Source organism: Macaca mulatta, chromosome X, assembly GCF_049350105.2.
Source record: "Macaca mulatta isolate MMU2019108-1 chromosome X, T2T-MMU8v2.0, whole genome shotgun sequence".
In the NCBI taxonomy this organism is placed as follows: Eukaryota; Metazoa; Chordata; class Mammalia; order Primates; family Cercopithecidae; genus Macaca; species Macaca mulatta.
In genome coordinates, this window is record NC_133426.1 from 132,860,576 (window position 1) to 132,885,098 (window position 24,523).

The following is a 24,523-nucleotide window of genomic DNA, read 5'->3' on the forward strand; positions in this document are numbered from 1 at the left end:
GAAAGGACAGTCTAATACATGTTTTTTGGAAAAACTGGATAGTCATGTGTAGAAAAATGAAGCTAGACCACTATCTCTACTGTATGCAAAAATCAAATAAAATGAATTAAATACTTAAATGTAAAAACAAATACCATGAATCCACTAAAAAGTCATTGTGGATGTACTTCAGGACATTGGTCTGGGCAAATAAATTTTTATGTGAGACCTCAAAGTCACAGGCAAAGAAAGCAAAAATAGACAAATAAGATTACATCAAGTTAAAAAGTGGCTGCACCACAAAGGAAATAATCAGAAAAGTGAAAAGCCAACCAACATAATGAAAGAAAATATTTGCAAAGTATCTATCCAACAAAGAATTAATAACCAGAGTATATAAGAAACTCAAACCAGCCAAGAGACAATCAAATAAAAATAATCCAATTAAACATGTCTAAAAGATCTGAATAGACATTTCCCAGAAGACATACAAATGGCCAACAGATATATGAAAAAATGCTCAATATCATTACTTATCAGAGAGATGCAAATCAAAACCACAACGAGATATCATCTCATCTCACTTAAAATGTTTTTTATAAAAAATAAGGGATGTTGGAGAGGATATGCAGAAAAACAAACACTCCCACTGTTGGTGGGAATGTAAGTTAGTACAGCTGCTATGTAAAAAAGTATGGAGGTTCGTAAAAAAAAAACAAAAACAAACAAACAAACAAAACAACTGAAAATAGAATTACCATATGATCCAGCAATTCTATTACTGGGTATATATTCAAAAGAAAGAAATCATGTCTATTTCAGTACTCTTCACAATAGCCAATATGGAATCAAAGTGTCCATTAACAGAGAAATGGATAAAGAAAATGTGGTACATATACACAAAGAAATATTATTCAGCCATAAAATGAATGAAATTCTGTCATTTGCAGTAATGTGGATGGAACTGGAGGTCACTGTGTTAAGCAAAATTAGAGGAGCATGAAAAGACAAATATCACATGTACTCACTCTTTGTAGGCCCTAAAAAAGTGGATCTCTTGGAGGTAGAGAGTTGATTGTTGGTTATCAGGGGCTAAGAAAGATGAAGGGAGAGAGAAAGATAAAGAAAGTTTGGTTAACAGATATAAAAATACAGTTATGTAGAAAGGAAATGTTCTAGTGTTCTATAGTATGATAGGGTAACTGTAGTTAACAATAATTTATTGTGTATTTCAAAATAGCTAGAAGAGAAGAATTAGAATATTCGCAGCATAAAGAAAAGATAAATGTTTGAGGTGATGGATGCCTCAAGTATCCCAATTTGATCATTATACATTGTATGAATATATCAATATATCACATATACTCCAAATTTGTACAACTATTATGTATCAATAAAGTATAGCAAAAGTCATAGAATATGGAGAGGTAGAATAGTAGTTGCCTAGGGCTTAGGTAAGGGGAAAATGGGGAGTTACAATTCAATAGGTATAGTTTCAGTTATGCAAGATGAAATTCTAGAGATCTGCTATAGAACATTGTACCTATAGTTAACTAGACTGTGTTGTAATATTAATTTTTATGATAGATTTCATACAATGAAAAGTAAATCCTTGAATGTGTAATATTTCTGAGCTTATTTCCATAAAATAAACTTCAGTAAAGAATCTGCACAGTAGATCCTTTGAGCTTATGTATACAAATAACAGATAATGATCTTACATAAATGACTACTTGTGTAATTTTAGTATTAACTCAATATTCCTTCATCATATAACCCTCTAGTTCTATTCAGAAACAGTGTAGAATAGCGGTTAAAAAGTGACTCAGAGGTAGCTTGTTTGAACAATCCAGGTATAACCACAAAGCTGGCTAAGTTTGAACAGTTATTTAGTCTTTATTTGCTTCAATTACCTCATCTATACAAACAAAGATACTATTATTACTATTAAATGAGATCATATATGGAATGTTCCTGACTCATCATAAGTACTTAATGAGTAATAGCTATTATTATGTTTTCTTTTGCATGGGCCATTTGTGTTAATTTTCTTTTGTTCCCATTACAAATTACTACAAATTTAGCAGAGCAACACTCCACAAATATGTTTTATGTTTGTTTTCCGTTTGTTTTATAGATTAGAAGTCTGACATGAATCTCACTGGGCTAAAATCAAGGTGTTGGTGAGGCTGTATTTTTTCTGCAGGTTATAGGAGAGAATCTATTCCCCATCTTATTTGGGTTATTAGCAAAGTTTAATTCCTGGTGGTTGTTGGTGAGGATCCTTTTACTTTGCTGGCTGTCAACCGAGGGTCATCCTGTGTTTCCAGAGGTCACTGTTATTCCTTGGCTCATGACTACCTTTCTCCTTCTTCAAGGTAAGCAGTAGTGGGCTAAGGTCTTCCCGTACTTTAAATCTTTCTGGCCATCCTTCCCCCACATGTCTCTAATTGACTTGCTTTCCTCTTTCTTTCATTTTTTAGGGCCCATATGAATATATTGGGCCCACATGTATTATCCAGGATAATCACTCTATCCTTAAGGTCCTTAACATAAATTCCATCTTCATAGCTCCACTTGCCATGTAACGTAACATATTCACAGATCAGAGCGTGAATACAAAGACATATTTTGGGAAGAAAGCATTATTCTGCCTACAACACCATAAAACTAACTTTTCCAGTTCTCTTACATGTATATTGTAACAACCAATTCAGAACGTTATGCACATCTAGTCAGGACTTAAAAATAAAATTTATTGGTCATTGCAAAGAAGTAAACATACACCTTAGCTATTTAAGACAATGATAAAAGGTGTTGACTCTTCACTTTAGAACACCCATATAGTGAATATATAAATAACAAGAGCTATGACATATTGAGAGAATTCATTTTTCTAAATTTATATTTATAGCTCCTCTCAAAATATTATGATATAATAAAGAATGCCTATAATATACTATTAATTGAGTATACAGGTCCAGTGTAATTGAAGTAAAAGCAATCAATTCCCTTACACTATAGACTAAAATTCTTTTAATTTATAGATACAACACACAGATTATTTTATCTCTTTTATAGTTCATTTTCTACCCAATTCTACAAGTTAAATGTTATTATAGGCATAAATCTTACCAATGTATTTAAGATTAACTTAGAATAAATGTATAAGGCTTTGCAAAAAATAATTAATGTATGTGTTAGTCATGGTTCTCCAGAAACAAAACCAATAAAAGATGATAGATATAGACAGATGATAGATAGACCGATAGATTTATTATGAGAAATTGGATCACATCATTATGGAGGTTGAGAAGTCCCATAATTTGTTAGTGACATAATTTAGTCTGAGTCGGAAGGACTGAGAGCCAATGAACTTGATTATGTAAATTCTAATCAGAGGGCAGGAGAAAATGAGATGAGACGTTCCAACTCAAGTAGTAAGGCATAAATAAACGAGCAAATTCCTCATTCTTCTACCTTTTGTTCTACTCAGGTTGTTATTGGATTTGATGATGCCCAACAAGATTGAGGAGGGAAATCTACCTTATTGAGTTCACCGAAGTAAATGTTAATGTCACCTGGAAACACACAGACACATTCAGAAAAAAATGTTTAACCTGAGCACTCCATGACCCAAGCAATTTCATTCAAACACTGAGAGAGTAGCTGTCATTTCTCAGACATTTTTTGTTTGGATGCTGAGAATTTAACAACACAACAAATATAGCAAAATCTTTTCCCTGTGAAAATTTCCCCAGTATGGAAGACAGACAAATAAACAGACCATTTGTATTCAAAGTATTATTAATACTGATAGATATGTGCACTAATAGCACTAGCAACAAATGAGACTAATCCAGCTTTTGTATTAGGAAATTTTAAAATGGCAGAGATGAAGTAAAGTCTGTTGTAAATAGCAGTCAGATGTCTTCTTTTGAAAAGTGTGCTCATATCCTTTGCGCACTGTTTGGTGGGGTTGTCTTTTTCTTGTAAGTTTGTTTAAGTTCCTTGTAGATTCTGGATATTAGCCCTTTGTCAGATGGATAGGTTGCAAAATTTTCTCCCATTCTGTAGGTTGCCTGTTCACTCTGATGATAATTTATTTTGCTGTGCAGAAGCTCTTTAGTTTAATTAGATCTCACTTGTCAATTTTGGCTTTTGTTGCAATTGCTTTTGGTGTTTTAGTCATGAAATCTTTGCCCATGCCAACATACATGTGAAAAAAAGCTCGTCATCACTGGTCATTAGAGAAATGCAAATTAAAACAACAATGAGACACCATCTCATGCCAGTTAGAATGGTGATCATTAAAAAGTCAGGAAACAACAGATGCAGGAGAGGATGTGGTGAAATAGGAAAGCTTTTACAGTGTTGGTGGGAGTGTAAATTAGTTCAACCATTGTGGAAGACAGTGTGGCAATTCCTCAAGGATCTAGAACTAGAAATACCATTTGACCCAGCAATCCCATTACTAGGTACATACCCAAAGAATTATAAATCATTCTACTATAAAGACACATGCACACATATGTTTATTGCAGCACTATTCACAATAGCAAAGACTTGGAACCAACCCAAATGCCCATCAATAATAGACTGGATAAAGAAAATATGGCATATATACACTATGGAATACTATGCAGCCATAAAAAAGAATGGGTTCATGTCCTCTGCAGGGACGTGGATGTAGCTGAAAACCATCATTCTCAGCAAACTAACACAGGAACGAGAAACCAAACACTGCATGTTCTCACTCATAAGTGGGAGTTGAGCAATAAAAACAGGGAAGGGAACATCACACCTGTAGGGGGGTGGGGGGCAAGGGGAGGGATACCATTAGGAGAAATACCTAATGTAGATGATGGGCTGACGGGTTCAGCAAACCACCAAGGCACATGTATACCTAAGTAACAAATCTGTACGTTGTGCACATGTATCCCAGAACTTAAAGTATAATAATAATAAATAAAATAGCAGTTAGATCTTTAGGTTGTCTGTTTACATAACTGATGTAACATAACTATGTATAGCTATATTGGTATTCAAAAATTAGATAGTAGATATATAATACCTATGTTTAGAAAAAAGAATATTCAATGGTTTAACATATCATTCATTACTTGAAAGAAAGGGAACCAAAACACATGAAAAGTGAATAAACGAAACATTATTCTTCTATGTATTGAGTAATAACATCATTAAATTACTGAAGATAAAAATGAGACTAAATTTCTGCATTCCAGGGATCCAAAGGAAGAAGCATGTGCATATTTCTGTGGGATATATGATGAAAACGACGAGAACCGTAATTAGTAAAACTGAACAGTCATTTTCAAAATGTAAGGTTAATAGAATAAACACATCTAAGTTAAGAATAAAAAGTAACATTTTAGCAAATCCTTGATTTATGGACAGAACTTGTTACATTTTATCAGCACAGTTGTGGATTAGGCTTTCTGCAACAGCACTTTTAATTTAAACCTCTTCTATTATAATACTAATAACCCAACATAGTGGTTTGTATACAAAAGTTTTCGTTGTTTTTGATTTTTTTTTTAATCAGAGTGTTAAAATTTTTACTGTTAATATATCCATTAGTTTTAAAGTCCAATTGCGGTGGGGATAATAAGAAAATATATTTTTTAATGGAGCATGACTGCTTGGAGAATGGTTGTACCCATCATAATGTCAAGAGTGTATTCATTGGTTGAATGTATTCATTTTTGGCCAGGTTAATGTCTTGGAATTATTCCTACAAAAGTGACTGTATTAATTTCCATTCCATTTCAATACTTTACATGAACATGAAAGCCTAATGCAAAGTCTAACTCTTAAAAAAGAAAACTGTAATACTCTGCATATTATAGGGATTAAAACAAATTTGGCTGAAGGTTTTCAGGCATTAATATTAAATATTTTTTTGTGAATGTTATCTATAAAAGCATACTTTCCAAATCCCTCCTGGGTGATTATCAGTGAATTGTTTAAAATTTCTATTCTACTCTCCTTTCAGATCACTAACTGTCCATTCAGTAATTTTTAGCCTGAGTCCCTGAGCCAACGTTAAATTATAATTCATTTAACTATCCCTGGCACATTTAGAGCCAGACTTTCACTGTAGTTCAATGAAGCCTTCTGCTGTATGTGATAACCAAGTTAAATTGTGATAATAAATGAACAGTGGGATATAATTAACTGATAGTAGAAGTAGTTATGAACATTAGAAAGGGAAGGTAGATAGCAAAAAATATGATTCATGTCCATGTTCTAATATATTTCCACAAACATTATTTTTATGTATCACATTGTGTTATCTGTTGTTAGAGAAGTATTATTTCAATAGTAGTAAGGTCAAAACAAAGGACAACCTTTCATGCATGCATCTATCCATCGAACATTTATTGAGCACTTACTGTGTGTCAGACAGTGTATTAAGCATAAGTGGATAAAAAATATTGACAAATAGGTGTGAGCCAATATAATAATTTTACAGTGGTGCAATGACCCACTTTCTATGAAAATATAGAGGAGAAAATAAAATTATATTGGGTGAGAGGCTAGCAGGTATAACACATAGTTTTGGAGGGATAAATTGGGCTTCATTGAGAAAGTCCTTGCTGATTGCACTGAGGAGTTTGAAATCTGCACTGTAGGACATAAGTATCTGGAAGTGGAAGTTTGCTAGGGTTTCATTGCTAAAGTATACTAACAATACCCAAAATGGCAATGCTTGCAAATGTATGGTTTATTGAAGAGATACAGAATAATATAGTGACCATGTTAAAATTAATAAATGAATCACTGTCAAAGACTGTCTCACAGCATTGGATCCAGGAAAGCTAGACACAAGTTTCATTTGTGCTCAAATATAAGGTCCATTCTTGCAATGTAAACAGCTACAATGGCAGAGACCCCAGGGACCTCAAAGAGACCATGTGCAAGTCATCAATTTCACTGTTAATAAAAAACAATGCTGAAAAGCAGATACAAAACTTCCTAAACCTCCTTTTCCCTACCATGGCAAAGAAATACATGCTTTCATCAGGGATCAGTATGAGACAGGTACATTTTTTATTTAGGCAAGACAGCCCAGGTCAATACTAAATCTGCTGGAATTAACTCACACAGCACAGGATGCAATGGAGAATTCTAAGCACAGTATATATTCCCTGACTATGCATTGCGTTTTTAATATAAATTTAAATGGGGAAGTGAGAATTTCCCAGGGACGTTTATTTCATGCAAATGTTTCCAGGAGTGACAAAACGAGAAATACATATAAAAAGTCTCTGATTTGAAACAGATTTTAAATCTATATTATGATAGACACGTAATTAGAAATATCATTTTTAAATTGAAATATTAGAACTTTAAAATTTAAATATGGGCTTAACTATAATTAAAAGGAATTAATAAATTTTAATAGTATGAAATACCTTATCCATCTCTATGTCACTATTTTCTTTTGTACTTATCCTGTTCTTAGATAAACCCAAATGATTTTTATATAATTTCAAGATCCAATATGGTCTGACTCTGACTTACCTATACGAATCTCGTTTTACCCAATGACCTCTTTTATAAATTTCCTTGCTTGTATCTCTGATTGGAGTCCCAAACACAATATAACAAATAAAGTGACAGTGGACACCTTGTTTTGCTCCTGATTATAGAAACATTCCATCATTGATTGAAGGATTAAATGATTCAGTGATGAAAACATTCAACCATTTACAATTAAATCATTTTTCTTAGTTGGACTTTAACAGTTGAGGAATTTCCTTCTATTCCTGGCTCACTGAGTATTATTATTATGAAAGTATGCTGGGTCACATCAATGGATCTTTCTGCATCCATAGAGATTTCATGAAGCATTTTTCCCTTATTCTGTTAATGTGATATTTGTATTGATAGATTTTTATGGTGAGTCAAATCTACATTCTCCTATGATAAATACTTACTGGTCATCGTGTAAAATCCTATTTATATGTTGCTGGAATTAGTTTACTAATAGTTTGTTGAGAATTTTTACAACTATATTACTAAGGGATAATAATATGTAGTTTTCATGTTATGACTGTCTGGTGTTGGTATCACTTTAATACTGAATTCATAGTATGAAATGGGAAGTATGACTTCTTATTCTCCTTTTTGTAGAAGATCTTGTGAAAATTGGTATTACTTCTTCAACTGCGTTCCAGAATTTGCCTGTAAACCCATTTAGTCCAGGAATAGGCTCAGGGCAATTGCTAAAATTTTACTTTGTTTTGTTTGTTTTTCAGTTACTAATTATATCCCCTTACTTGTAAGCCTATTCTGATTTTCTATTTCTTCTTGAGTCAGTCTCAGTAGTTTATGCCATTCGAGGAAGATGTTCATTGCATCTGGGTTTTCTAATAATTTGACATTCAATTGTTCACAATATTCATGTAAAATGATTTTTTTTATTTCTGTAAGGTGTGTAGTGGTGTTTATTTCCGATGCTTGATTGAAGTAATCTGAAACTACTTTCCTACTTTTGCAGTCATTGTAGTTAAAGGATCATTAAATTTGTTGTTCTATTCAAAGAACTAACTTTTGTTTTTATTGGTTTCTATTATTTATCTGCTTTCTATTTTATGAATTTCAGATATCATTTTATTATTTTTTTCATTTTTCATTTCTGTGGGTATATAGTAGATGTATGTATTTATGGAGAACATTAGATGTTTTTATATAGGCATGTATCATAACCACATCATGAAGAATGGACTATCAATCTCCTGAAGCATTTATCTTTTGTGTTAATAAACAATCCAATTATACTCATTTAGTTATTTTAAAATATACATTTAAATTATTAATGACTATAGTCACCCAGTTGTGCTGCCAAATAGTAGATCATATTCATTTTTTCGAACTACTTTTTGCACTTGTTAACCACCCACAACTCCCCCTCACAGCCTACTACCTTTCCCAGCCACTGGTAACCGTCCTTCTACTCTGTCTCCATGAATTCAACTGTTTTTATTCTTACATGCCACAAATAAGTGAGAACATGTGATATTAGTCTTTATATGCCTGACTTATTTCAAATAACATAATGATCTACAGTTCCATTTATTTTTATTTATTTATTTATTTATTGCAAATAACAAGATCTCATTTATTTTTTATGGCTGAATAGTGGTCCACTGTGTGTATGTCCCACATTTTCTTGATCCATTTATCTGTTGATAAACACTTAGATTGTTTTTAAATTTTGGCTGTTGTGAATAGTGCAACAACAAATATAGGAGTGTAGACATTTCTTTGATATACTGATTTCCTTTCTTTTGGGTGTGCACCCATCAGGAGGATTCCTAAATCATATGATAGCCCTATTTTAATTTTTTGAGGAACCTCAAATCTGTAATTTGAGGAGTCTCAAATCTGTAGTAATTGTACTAATTTACATTACCACCAACAGTGTGCAAGGGCATCCTTTTCTCCAAATCCTTGCCAGCATTTGCTATTGACTGTCTTTTGGATATAAGCCATTTAACCTGGGATGAGATTATAGCTCATTGTGGTTTTGATTTTCATTGCTCTGATGACAAATAATGTTGAGCAGCTTTTCATATGCCTGTTTGCCATTCATATATCTTCATTCGAGAAATGTCTATTCAACTCTTGTGTCCATTTTCAAAGTCAGATTATCAGATTTTTTCCCACAGATTAGTTAGAGCTCTTTATATGTTATGGTAAATAGTTCCTTGTCAGATGGGTACTTTGTAAATATTTTCTCCTATTCTCTCTCGTTACTTTGTTGGTTGTTTCTCTTATGGTACAGAGGCTGTTCAACTTGAAGTGATCCCATTTGTTCATTTTTGCTTTGGTGGCCTCTATTTCTTGGGTATTACTCAAACAATTTTTGCCCAAATCAATGTCCTGGAAATTTTCCCTAATGTTTTCTTGTGGTAGTTTCATGGTTTAAGGTCTTAGGTTTAAGTCTTTAATTCATTTTGTTTGATTTTTTTTTTTTTAATGTAATGAGAGAGCAGAGTCTAGTTTCATTCTGCATATGAATGTTCAGTTTCCCAAGCACCATTTATTGAAGTGACTGTCTTTACGCCTTGGCACCTTTGTCAAAAATGAGTTCACTGTAGGTATGTGGATTTCTTTCTGCATTCTTTATTCTTCTTTATTGTTTTATATGTCTATTTTCATGAGAATACTGTGCTGTTTTGGTTACTATAGCTCTGTAGTATAATTGGAAGCCAGATAATTTGGTTCCTCCAGTTTGGTAACTTCTTCCTCAGGATAGCTATGACTATTCTGGGTCTTTTTTAGTTGCATACAAATTTTAAGATTGTTTTTTGTATTTCTGTTAAGAATGTCATTGGCATTTTGATAGGAATTGCATTGAATCTGTAGATGGTTTTGGATAGCATGGACATTTTAACAATATTCGTTCTTCTAATCCACGACACTGGAATCATTCCACTTTTGGGTGTCCACTTTAATTTCATGTATCGATGTTTTATAGTTTACATTATAGAAATTTTTTATTTCTTAGGTTAATTCCTAGGCATTTAATTTTATTTGTGGCTATTGTGAATAAGATGATGATCATGATGATGATGATGATGATGATTATTATTATTTTGAGATGGAGTCTCACTCTGTTGCCCAGGCAGGAGTGCAGTGGCACGATCTCAGCTCACCACAACCTCTGCTTCCCAGGTTCAAGTGATTCTCATGCTGCAGCCTCCCAAGTAGCTGGAATTACAGATGTGTACCACCACACCCAGCTAATTTTTGTATTTTTTGGTAGAGACAGGGTTTTGCCATGTTGGCGAGGCTAGTCTCGAACTCCTGACCTCAGGTAATCCTCCCGCCTCAACCTCCCAAAGTGCTGGGATGATGGGCATGAGCCACTGCACTCGACCAGATTATTTTTTTTAAATTTGCATTTCTGATGGCTCACTGTTGGCATAGACAAATGCTACTGGTATTTGTACGTTGATTTTGTATCTTGCAACATTATTGAATTTGTTCATCAGTTCTAATAGCATTTTGGTGAAGTATTTAGGTATCTTTCAAATAAGAGATCATATCATCTGCAAACAAGGATAATTTGACATTTTCCTTTCCAATTTGGATACTCTTTATTTCTTTCTATTGCGTGATTACTCTACCTGGGCCTTCCAGTACTGTGCTAAATAATAGTGGTGAAAATGAGCATCTGGGTCATGTTCCAGGTCTTAAAGGAAATACTTTCAGCTTTTCCCCATTCAATCTGATACTAACTCTGGGTCTGTGGTATATAGCTTTTATTATATTGAGGTATATTCCTTCTATCTTCAGATTTTGAGGGTTTTAATCATAAAAGGATCCTAAAGTCCATCAAGTAGTTTTTCATCATCAGTTGTATTGATCATATGGCTTCTGTCCTTTATTCTGTGGATATTGAAAGGAGTTAGCCAGCTTGCTTTAGGCAGACAGCAAGGGAAATGACCCCAGAGAACTTCCAGCTTGTGTTTTGTGTAAATAGGGGTCCTTGCACAGGAAACTTGCCAAAACATGCCCACAGTGGACTAAAGGCTGACACGTGCACTCAGAAATGGGGTGGAGTCACCAGGAATGTGTACCTTATACAAATAGGGAACCCAGCCCCATCAGCTTGTATGTAAAAGCCCTTGTATGTAAAAGCCCCCTGTGAAGGGGGCAACTAGGAACCTGCTTTCAGGACCCCTCTCTTTCCCGAGAGCTTTCCTTTTGGTTAATAAATTCTACAGCACTCTTTCTTTGAGTGTCCATGTGCCTAATTTTTCCTGGTAGTAAGAAACAAACCCGGACTTAGCTGAGCTAATGAGAAAAAAAATCCTGCATCAGTATGATATATCATATTGATTGATTTGCATATGCTGAACCATCCTTGCATCCTATGGATAAATCCCACTTGGTAATGAGGAAAGATCCTTTTAATATACTGTTGAATTTGATCTACTAGTATTTTGTTGATGATTTTTACATCAATATTCATCAGAGATACTGGCCTGTAGTTTTGTTCTGTTTTTTGATGTGTCTTTGTCTGGTTTTGGTATTAAATTAACACTGGCCTTTTGGAATGAGTTTGGATGTGTTCCCTCTTTCTCTATTTTTCAGAATATTTTGAGTAGAACTGGTATTATTCCTTCTTCAAATTTTTGGTCGAATTCAGCAGTGAAGCCATCAGGTCCTGAGATTTTCTTTACTGGGTGATTTTTTTTTTTTTTTTTTTTTTGCTTCAATCATGTTACTTGGTATTATTATCTTCAGGTTTTGAATATATTCCTGATTCAGTCTAGGTAGGTGGCAGTGGTAGGTGTCTAGTAGTTTTTCCATTTCTTCTAGATTTTTCAATTTATTGGTAGATAGTTGCTCATAGTAGCCACTGATGATTCTTAAACTTTCTGCAGTGTCAGCTGTAATATTTCCTTTTTCATATCTGATTTTATTTATTTATATCTTATCTTGATTTTTCTTAGTGAATCTGGTTAAAGATTTGTCAATATGATTTAACTTTTTGGAAAAGCAACTTTTTGTTTCATTGATCTTTTGTATTTTTTAAAATTTCAATTGCATTTCTTTCCTATTATTTCTTTTCTGTTACTAATTTTGGCTTTGGTATACTCATGCTTTTCTGTTTCTTTAGGATGCATAGTTAGGTTGCTTATTTGAAGTTTTTCCTTCTTTGTTATGTAGAAACTTTTAGCTCTAAACATTCCTATTAATGCTACTTTTGCTGTATCCTATAGATTTCGTGTGTTTTGTTCCAATTATCATTTGTTTCAAGAATTTTTCCTCTTTTTGTAATTTGTTCATTGACCCACTTGTCATTCAGAAGAATATTGCTTAATTTCCATGAATTTGTACTTTTTCAAAATTTCTCTTTTTATTAATTTCTAGTTCAATTTCATTGTAGTCAGAAAAGATGCTTTATATTCTTTCAAATTTTTGCATGTTTTGTGATTTGTTTTGTGACCTAACATATGGTCTATTATTGAAAATGATCCCTGCAATAAGGAAAAGAATATGTATTCTGCAGCTGTTGGGTGAAATGTTCTGTAAATACCTATCAGATCCATTTGTTTTACAGTACAGATTAAGTCCAATGTTTCTCTGTTGCTTTTCTGTATGGAAGATCTGTCCAGTGCTGAAAGTGGGGTGCTGAAGTCACCAGCTCTTATTGTGTTGGGGTCTATCTCTCTCTTTAGCTGTAATAATATTTCTTTTATATATCTTGGTGCTTCAGTGTTGGGTGCATATATATTTAAAATTGTTATATCCACTTGCTGGAATAATGCATTTATCATTATACAGTGAGCTACTATGTCACTTCTCATATTTTTTGTCTTCAAATCTATTTTGTAAGTACTCTTGTGTTTTTTGGTTTCCATAGGCATGGAATATCTTTTTCCATCCTCTTTTTTTTTTTTTTTTTTTTTTTTTCAGTCTATGTGTGTCTCTATATGTGTGTTACTTGTAGGCAACAGATCAGTAGGTCTTGGGTTTTATCCATTCAGGCACTCGATGTTTTTGATTGGAGAGTTTAGACCATTTACAATCAATGCTATTATTGATAAATAAGGAGTTACTCTTGCCATTTTGTTATTTGTTTCTTATTGTGTTGTGGTCTACCCATCCTTCTTTCCTTCCTTCTTATCTTCCTTTTGATGAAGGTGATTGTATCTGGTGACATGATACAGCTTCCTGCTTTTTATTTTTTGTGTATTTGTTTTATGTCTTTTGGTTTGAGGTTACCATGAGTATCGCAACAAAGAAACAAACAAATAAGCAAAAAGGAAACTAATAAAAACTCTATACCTTAACTTTAACTCCCTGCTTTTAAAATTTTGCTGTTTCTTTTTATATCTTATTGTAATGTCTCTGTACTAAAAAGTTGTTTTAATTATTATTTTTGATTCATTCATCACTTTAACTTTGTATTTAGGATAAGAGTAGTTTACACACAACAGTGACAGTGTTATAATATTTTGTGTTTTCCTGTGTACTTACTATTACCAGTGAGTTTTGTACCTTCAGGTGATTACTTACTGCTCTCTAATGACCTTTTCTTTCTGATTGAAATACTCCCTTTAGCGTTTCTTTCAGGATAATTCTGATGCTGACAAAATCCTTCAGCTTTTGTTTGGGAAATTTTTTATTTATCCTTTATGTTTGAAGGATATTTTCACTGGTTGTCTATTCTAGGGTAAAAGGTTTTTTTTCTTTCAGCACTTTAAATAGGTCATGCCACTCTCTCCTCGCCTGCAAGGTTTTCACTGAAATGTCTGCTGTCAGACATATTAGAGCTCCATTGTGTGTTACTTCTTTCTTTTTTGCTGCTTTCAAGATCCTTTCTTTAGGTCTACGTCTTTTGAGAGTTTAACTATTAAATACCTTGAGGTACTTGTATTTGTGTTAAATTGCCTTGGTACTGCATAACCTTCTTATATAAGGATATTGCTGCCTTTCTCTAGGATTTGAAAATTCTGTTATTTTCTCTTTGAATAAACTTTCTACACTTGCCTCTTTCTCTGCCTCCTCTTTACAGCCAATAATTCTAACATTTACCCTTTTGAGGCTATTTTCCAGATCCCTTAGGTGTGTTTTATTGTTTCATGTTATTTTTTCTTTTGTCTCCTCTGACTGTGCATTTTCAAATAGCTTCTATTCAAGTGCACTAATTCTTTCTTCTGCTTGATCAATTCTGCTATTAAAAGATTGGTGCATTCTTCAGTAAGTCAATTGCATTTTTCAACTCCAGAATTTCTACTTGATTCTTTAAAACTATATAAATGTCTTTCATGCATTTCTCTGATAGAATTCCAAATTTTTTCTGGGTTCTTTTGAATTTCTTTGAGTTTCCTCAACTCAGCTATTTTTAATTATCTTTCTGAAAGTTTACCTGTCTCTGTTTCTACAGGATAAGTTTCTTATGCCTTATTTAGTTTATTTCATGAGGTAATGTTTTCCCGGATCATCTTGATACTTGCAAATGTTCTTTATTGTCTGGCCATTGAAGATTTAGGTACTTAATTTGTCTGCACAGTCTTGGGCTTCTTTGTACCCCTCCTTCTTGGATAGGCTTTCCAGAAATTTGAAAAGACTTGGGTGTTGTAATCTAAGCTGTATTTGCTTTAGGGTCACTCCAAGCCCAGTAACATTGTTGTTCTTACAGATTCTTAGAGTACTGCCTTAATGGTCTCGGACAATAACCATGCAAATTCTATGGATTACCAGGCAGAGACTTTTGTTATCTTCCCTTAATTTCTGTCAAACAGGGTCTGTCTTGCTCTGTCCTCAGTCAACTGAAGCTGGGGGTGTAGTGACACCATTACTTCAGGATTGATAAGGCAATTCTGAAGCCAGCATAGCATTTGGTCTCACCCAAGGCCTGCTGTAACCATTTGCTAGTTCCCTCTTATGTTTTTCAATGCCTTGGGGCTCTGCAAACAGCTTTTTGCAATGCCAGTCAAGTCTGCAAGTTCATCCAGTCCACCAAGTAGACTTCTAAGGATTTTTACTCTAGTCCATGCCATCTGAAAACTGTGGACTAGAGTAATAAACCATGGAAGTCTGCATGGTGTTCCATTGTACTTCAGCTGAGCTAGTGTTCAAACCACAAGAATAGTCTTTCTCACTCTTCTTTGCTAAGGCAGAGAAGCCTCAACCCATGGCCACTGCCACCATAGGCCACTGTTAAGTACTGCCAGACTACTTCTAATGTTCCCTTATGGTTAGCTTGTGGTACATGCTGGCTGACCTGAGACCACATGTCAGGGCAATGGGCTCTCCTCTGGCCCGGGGCAGGTCCAGAATTGCTATCCAAAAGCCAAGTCTTCCCAAAGAATTTTCCATTTAACTTGTGATGTCAAGGATGTATTATTTGTTTAATTTTCACATACTGTGTATTATCAGAATTCCTTCTGTTATTGATTTCTAATTTCATTCCATGTAATCAGAGTGTCTTAAACTCTTTGGGCTGCTATAATAAAATATTACAGATGAGTAGCTTATAAACAACAGAAATTTATTTTTCAGTTTTGGAGTTTGAGAAATTCATGGTCAGAACACCAGCAGATTTGATGTCTGATGAAGGCCTTCTTTCTCATATTCAGCCTTCTTGCTATTTCCACATATGGTGGAAAGCAATAGCTAGCTCTCTGAAGTCTCTTTTATAAGGGTGCTAGTCCCAATCATGTGGGCTTTTCTCTCATAATTTAATCACCTCCCAAAGGTCCCACCTCCTAATAACATCACCTTAGAGACTAAACTTCAACATATGAACTTTGAGAGAAATAGGTCTTCAGTTCATTGCACAGAGAATATAGCTATTATGTTCTTATCCTTTAAAATTTATCGAGGCTTATTTTATAACCTGAAATATGATTAATCCAGGAAAATGTACCATGTGCACTTAAGAAGGAAGTGTTCTTCTTTTGTTGAGTGGCATATCCTATAGATGTTTGTTAGGTTTAGTTGGTTTGTAATATTGTTCAAGTCTTCTGTTTCCCTTGTTGTTATTCTGCCTAGTTGTTTTATTTGTTATTGAAAATGGAGTACTAAATTTTCCAGCTATTATAGTTACATGGTGTATTTCTCTATTTAATACTGTCAGATTTGTTTCACATATTTTGAAGATTTTTTAAGTGAATATAAGCTTATAGATATTATATATTCTTGATGGATTTACCCTTTTATCATCATAAAATTTACTTAGTGTCTAGTGATAACTCTAATCTTGTTGTCTATTTTGCCTTTTATTAGTAGATCCATGCCAGTTTTTATGGATTAGTGTTTGTGTGGTAATTATTTTCTTTTTATAGTCTTTTACTTTCAAACTATTTGTCTCTTAGTATATCTTACGTTTTTGCTCTTGTCTCTCTCTATTACTGACTTCTTTTTGTTAAATATATATGATATAGCATACTATTTCAACTCTCGTAATCTTTATTTTGACATATTTTGTGGAATTTCTTTCTTCCTGCTTACCCTGGGATTACAACTATCATCTTAAATTAAACAAATCTAGTTTGAATTAATAGCAATTTAATTTAAATATTATAAAAACCTTTCATAATATATAGCTCTATTGCTCTATTTCATCCCTTCTTTTTGGTATTATTGGCATTCGAATTATATCATTATACATTTTAAATCCATCAGCATAGATTCACAAATTTTTGCATTTGGCTTTTACAGCATATTTTAGAAAAGTTAAAAAGAAAACTAAATTTATAATATATTTTATATGTCTCCTGAAGTAATATTGTAGTTACCTTTATTGCTGTTATTTCATTGTGTGAGTTTGAGAACTTTCCTATCTATAGTCTTTCATTACACCCTAAAAGGTTCCCTTTAGCATTTCTGGTAGGGCAGGTTTGTGGGCAACAGATTTCTTCAGTTTGGGTTTGTTGGGGAATTTATTAATATTTCTTTTTATTTTTGATGGCTAATTTTCTGGATATAGAATCCATGAGTGATTGTATTTCTTTCAGCATTTTCATGATGTCATCTCACTTCCTTCTGGTCTCCATGATTTCTGACGAGAAGCCTGCTGTTAATGCTATTGAAAATTTCTTTTACAAGATGTGTTGCTTGTCTCTTGCTGTTTGAACCCCTTCTGCCTTTCTTTTCTTTCTTTTTGTCTTGTCCTTATTTTGCCCTTTTGCCTTCTGCCACGGGATGATGTAGCAAGAAGATGCTTGCAAGATGCTGACCTCTCAGTTTTGGACTTCCCAGGCTCCAGAAACGTTAAAAAATATTTTTTTTGTTAACTATAAATTACCCAGTCTCAGGTATTCTGTTATAGCAGCATAAATGGACTAAGAAATACATTTTTCTCATAATGTCTTTTATTTATCTATGCAGTTATCTTTAGTTTTTGAACATATTTATAACTAATTTATAATACTAATTTATAATATAATATTTAAGTTTTTTAAAAGGTTTTTGGTTAGCCTCTAGTTAGCCACAACTGGTATGCTACACTGTTGTTTCTGGTTGTTTTCAACATTCTATGGATAGGGTTTATGCAGAGTGAGCTCTGAGCCAGGTGAAATAAAAGCAAGCACTGAGAATGGAGCTTCTTAGGAAGCTGCCAAAGAGGTTGAATAGCAACAGTTCCTTGTGGATGGGATTTGGGGACATGTCTAATCTTTACGGTCCCTACATTCACTATGTGCTAATCTCTTAGTTTCCAAAGCTACACTCATTCTAATAGTGTCGCTTTTCAAGAGTATATCACACAGCTAGAGAGAGGGGTATAGAAATAGGGCAAGTTAAAATGCAAAAATGCTCATTGTTGTTACTGAAATTCAGCCTTTTAAAAAATAAATTATCAGATCATCCAAATATTTTGGTTAATTTCCAAAGTTTGGAAAAAAATGATTTTTATAATGTTTTTGCTGAATTTTTTGGAGATAATTAGCACCATGGAAATGATTGTTGCATAAAATATAATTTAAAAGCCTATGTCCATACTGAAAGAACAGCCCCAAATCATAAACAGCAGGAAGTGAAAGAAACCAAGAGAGAAATAAAAAATTCAACAATACTTGGAAACCTCAATGGTTCACTCTCATTAAGGGATAGAACAACTAGACAGAGCTTCAGTAAGGTTATAGGAGACTTAAACAACAATGTGAAATAACTTGACCTAACATTAAAACCAAGAACAGCAGACTATACATTATTCACAATAACACATTGAACAATGTTCCGGAAAACTTATATGCTAACTTATAAAGAAAAGTCTCCACAAATTCAAAAGAATTGAAGTCACATAAAGCACACTTTTTGACCAAATAAGTTAAACTATATTAGAACTCAATAACAGAAACAAATTGGAGACATTCACAAATAATTGGGAATTAAGTACTTGTAAACAACCAGTGGGCCAATGAACAAATCATGGGAAACATTAGAAATTATTTTGAACTGAATGAAAATTAAACCACATCATATCAAAATTAATGAGATACACTAAAGTAGTGCTTAACAGAAATTTATAGTTTTAAACATCAATTTTAACATAGAAGCATGCTCTCAAATAATCTAAGAGTTTACCATAAGCAATTAAAATAAAAACAAAATACATACCCCAAAAAGCGGAATGGAAGGAGCAATAAAGATCAATTCTGAATAAATGCAATAGAAAATGGAAAATTGATACAAAAATTGGTGAAATTAAAAATTAGTTCATTTAGGCTGGGCGTGGTGTCTCAGGCCTGTAATCCCAGCACTTTGGGAGGCCGAGGCAGGCGGATCATGAGGTCAGGAGATCGAGACCATCCTGGCTAACACAGTGAAACCCTGTCTCTACTAAAAATGCAAAAAAAAAAAAAAAAAAAAAAAAAATTAGCCGGGCACGGTGGCAGGCGCCTGTAGTCCCAGCTGCTCAGGAGGCTGAGGCAGGAGAATGGTGTGAACCCCAGAGTCAGAGCTTGCAGTAAGCCAAGATTGCGCCACTGCACTCCAGCCTGGGTGACAGAGCGAGATTCCGTCTCAAAAATAAATAAATAAATAATAAAATAAAAAAAAAATAAAAAATGAGTTCATTTAAAGTATCAATAATACTGACAAATCTTTAGCTAGACGGATCAACAGTTTAAAAATATTATTAAAATTACTAAAATTCAGAATGAAGGAGGAATAATTATTATTGACCTTACAGAAAAAAATGTATGAGAACACCATGAACAACTGTGTGCCAATAAACCAGATAATTTACATGAAATGGACAATTTTCCAAGAAAATACAAGTTACCAGAATTAACTCGAGATAGAAAATTTACAAGATTGATGACAAGTAAAGGGATTCAATTAGTTATTTTAAAACTTCCTACAAATCAAATATTAGGCCCATATACCTTAACAAATAAATTCAACCGAACATTTAAATAATAAATAATTTTAATTTTTGTGAAACACTTTCAGAAAATTGAGGAGATAACATGGCCTAACTTATTCTATAAGGCAAATATTACTCTTTAACCAGAGCCAGGAAAAGATATCACAAGAAAATAAAAGTGAAGTTCAATACCTTTTATGATTATAGAAAAAGAAATTCTTAGCAAAATATTACAAACTTAAATCCAGTGGCATATAAAAATTTTTGTAATGACTGAGTGGGATAATTCTAGGAAAGCAAAGTTGGTTTCACATATGCTTGGATGCCTCCAAAATCATGTGTTTGAATGCCAACCCCCAAGGTGACTGTATAGATGGTGGAATCTTTGAGAGATGATTAAGTCATAAAGGCAAAACCTTCATGAATGAGATTTGTGTCTTTATAAAACTGGCCCAAGAGATATCCTTGCTCCTTTCACCATGTGTGAACCCAGTAAGAAGGTGTCATCTATGAACCAGAAAATGGGGCCTCACCAAACACTGAATCTGTTGGTGTCTTAATCTTTCACTTTCTAGCCTCTAGAACAGTGAGAAATAAATTTGTCATTTATTAAGCCACTCAGTTCATGGTACTTTGTTTATAGCAGACCAAATGGACTCAGACAACATGCAAAAATCAAATACTCTAATATACCATATTTACAAAAGAACAAAAAGCATATAATAATTTCAAGAGATAAACAAAGTAATTTGACAAAATCTGGCATTCATCATATTTAAAGAAGAAAAAAGGAGAAAGAAAGAAAGAAAGAAAGAAAGAAAGAAAGAAAGAAAGAAAGAAAGAAAGAAAAGAAAAGAAAAGAAAAGAAAAGAAAAGAAAGAGAGGGAGAAAGACAGAAACAAAAAAAAGGAAGGAAGAAAGAAAGAAGAAAGAAAGACAAGAAAAGAGAAAAGAAGAAGGAAGAGGAGGAAGAATTTTTGTATAAAAATACAAAATTAGATGGGCATTGTGGCACAGGCCTGTAGTCCCAGCTACTCGGGAGGCTGAGACAGGAGAATCACTTGGACCCCAGAAGCAGACACTGCAGTGAGCCAAGATCGCACCACTGCACTCCAGCCTGAGTAACAGAGCAAGTCTCTGTCTCAAAAAAAAAAAAAAAAAAAAAAAAGGATCACGTGAGTAAGATCATGGACTTCTAATATTTTAGTGAAGTAGAGCCTTGAAATAATTACCCTGATATATAAGGAAAGCAGAACAAAGCTAAACAACCACCAACCAAACAAGTAAGTAAGGCTTTCCTCAATATATTTGGGTAATTATGACACAGCCTAACTTTACAATTCCATACTTGTTGAACTAAATATGATCCAACATGAATTCTCAATAACTATTACTGGAACATAATAGAAAATTCAAATGTTGCTATGTCACTTTAGGTAAGTTTTTTAATCTCTGCATTTCAATTTCTCATGTGTTTCATGGGGAGACAAATAGCAATGAAGTTATTGTGATGATTAAATAAGATAATTTATATAATGTTGCTAGCAGAGTATCTGACAGATATTAATTACTAAATATATGGTATTTTTATTTGTTGTTATTGCTACTGTTGTTTTGGGATATTTCTTATGATTGTTTTACATGCGCTATATAAATTATTCAAAAACAGCTAACTTTGACTAGGAAATGTATAAGGGAAGAGAATGCCAGGTACCAGTTTTTTTAATGACAGAGCATTTTTACAGTTCCTAAAAAATGTTTGATTAAGTCCATCGAGATGAATTAGCTACAAATATATATCCCTAGATAGATTATTTTTGTTTATTTTAAACAATGTAATAGTGTTTATTTTGACATTGGATGCCTCACATCATCACCATAGAAGATATTTTACATATTTTAGGCTTGGCCATGCATGCATTCAATTCACCTCAAAAGTAAAAGTGCATCCAGGTAATATTATCTCTCTCTTTCACACACACACACACACACACACACACACACACACACACACACAATGGACACAGATTTATTCTTTTATTCTATATCTTGGCTATTGTGAATAGTGCTTCAATACTCATGGCAGTGAAGATATCCTTTTGATATACTGATTTTAATTTCTGTGGACATATACCCTGTAGTCAGATTGGTGCATTACATGGTAGTTCTATTTTTAGCTTTTTTGAGGAGCTTCCATACTGTTTTTCATAATGGCTGTACCAATTAACTTCTCACCAACAATGTGCAAGGGTTCATTTTTCTCCACATCCTTGCTAACAATCAGCTTGTCTTTTTTAGAATAGCCATTCTAACAGAAGTGAGGTCATATTGTGGTTTTGATTTGTATTGCCTTGACAATTTGTAATGCTGAGTATTTTTTCATACACCCGTTGACAATTTGTATGTCTTCTTTTTAGAAACATCTATTCAGGTATTTATGCCATTTAGCAATTGGGTTGTTTGTCTTCTTGCTATTAAGTTGAGGTTTTTAAATATATTTTATATATTAAACCCTTGTCAGATGTATGGTTTCTAATATTTTCTCTCAGATGGTAGGCTGTTTCTTCATTTTGTTGATTGTTTCCTTTGTTGTGCAGAAGCTTTTCAGATTAACGAATTCTCATTTGTCTATTTTTCCTTTTCTTGCGTGTGCTCTTGAGGATATATCCAGAAAATAATTCTCCAGACAAGTTTTATAGAGCTTTTGTCCTATATTTACTTCCAGTAGTTTCAGTGTTTCAGACCTTACATTTAAAGATTTAATCCATTTTCTGAAAATTTTTGAATATCATTAGAGATAAGAGTCTAATTTTGTTATTCTTCTGCATATGTATATTCAGTATTCCCACCATCTACTGAAGCAACTGTCCTTTCCACAATGTATGTTCTTGGAACCTTTATAAAAAATCAGTTTGCTGTAAATGCCACAGTTATTTCTGGGATCTCTATTCTGTTCCATTAGTCTAGTTGCCTGTTTTTATGCCAGTATCATACTGTTTTGCTTGCTATATAGGTTTGTAGTATATTTTGATTTCAGATTGTGTAATGTCTCCAGTTTTCTTCTTTTTACTCAGGATTGATTTGGCTATTTAGGGTCTTTTGTAGCTCCATATGAATTTTACTATTATATTTTTTCTTTCTCTGGAAAATGTCATTGGTATTTTTATAGCGATTGGATTGAATATATAGATTATTTTAAGTGGTATAGATATTTTGAACAGTAATAATTATTCCGATCCATGAACACTGCATATCTTTCCATTTATTTGTGTCTTCTTTAAAGTATTTCATCAATATCTTATGGTTTCCATTGTAGAAATATTTCACCTCATTGGTTAAATTTATTTGACTATTTTATTTGTCATGGCTTTTGTAAATAGAATTGTTTTCTTGATTTCCTTTTCGGATAGTTCACTGTTAGTGTATAGAAACACTACTAATTTTTGTATGATTATTGTATATTGTGCCATTTTAATGAATTTGTTTATTAGATCTAACAGGTTTTTGTTGGAGTCTTGGGTTTTTCTATATTTAAGATCATGTCACCTTTGAAAAGGGACAACTTAACTTCTTTCTTTCTAATTTGGATGTTTTTTATTTATTTCTCTTGCCTAATTAGTCTGGTTAGGACTGCCAGTATTATGTTGAACTAGCAAGAGTAGGCATTCTTATCTTGTTGCAGATCTTAGAGGAAATGCTTTCACCACTTTCCCATTCAGTGTGATACTAGCTGGAACTTGTTATATATGGTCTTTATGGTATTGAGGTTCATCCCTTGCATTCCTAATTTGTTGGGAGTTTTCATTATGAAGGAATGTTGAATTTTGTCAGATGCTTTTCCTTCATCTATTAAAAGAATTATATAAACTTCATCTTTCACTCTATTCATGCAATGTGTCACTTTTATTGATTTGTTTATGTTAATCTGTTCTTGCATCCTTGCGATGAATACCATTTGAGCAAATTGATTTTTTTCTTTTTTAGTGTGCTATTGAATTCTCTTTGCTAATATCTTGTTGAGAAATTTTACATATGCGTTTATCAGGAATGTTGGCATGGAGTTTTCCTTTTTATTGCTGTTGTGTTTATGTCTGGGATTGGTATCTGGGTAATTCTAGCCTTATAAATTGAGTTTGGAAACATTATTTCCTCTTTACCTTTTTAAGAGTTTGAGAAAGAGCGATTTTTATTTTTATCTTTTTTTTTTTATTTTATGTTTAGTAGAATTCAGCAGTGAAGCCATCAGGTCCTGTGCTTTTCTTTGAAGCGAAAGTTTTTATTACAAATTGTATCTCCTTATACATTATTGGTCTGTTCGGATTTCTGTTTTTCATAATTCAGTCTTGGTAGGATTTATGTGTCCAGGAATTTATGTGTTTCTTCTAGGTTATCCAATTTGTTGTGGTATAACTTTCCACAATTTTCTTTAATGATCTTTTTTTATTTCTGTTATATCAGTTGCGATGTCTTTTTAATTGTTATTTTATTTATTTCAGCCTTTCCTCTTTTTTCTTAGTCTAGCTAAAAATTTGTTGATTTTATTAATCTTTTCCAGAAAAACACATAATTTCTTTCACATTTTCTATTATTTAGTCTTTTTAAAATTTATTTCTGCTCTGCCCTTTATCATTTTTTTCTAATAATTTTGAGCATAGTTTTTTTTTTTTTTTGTAGTTTCTT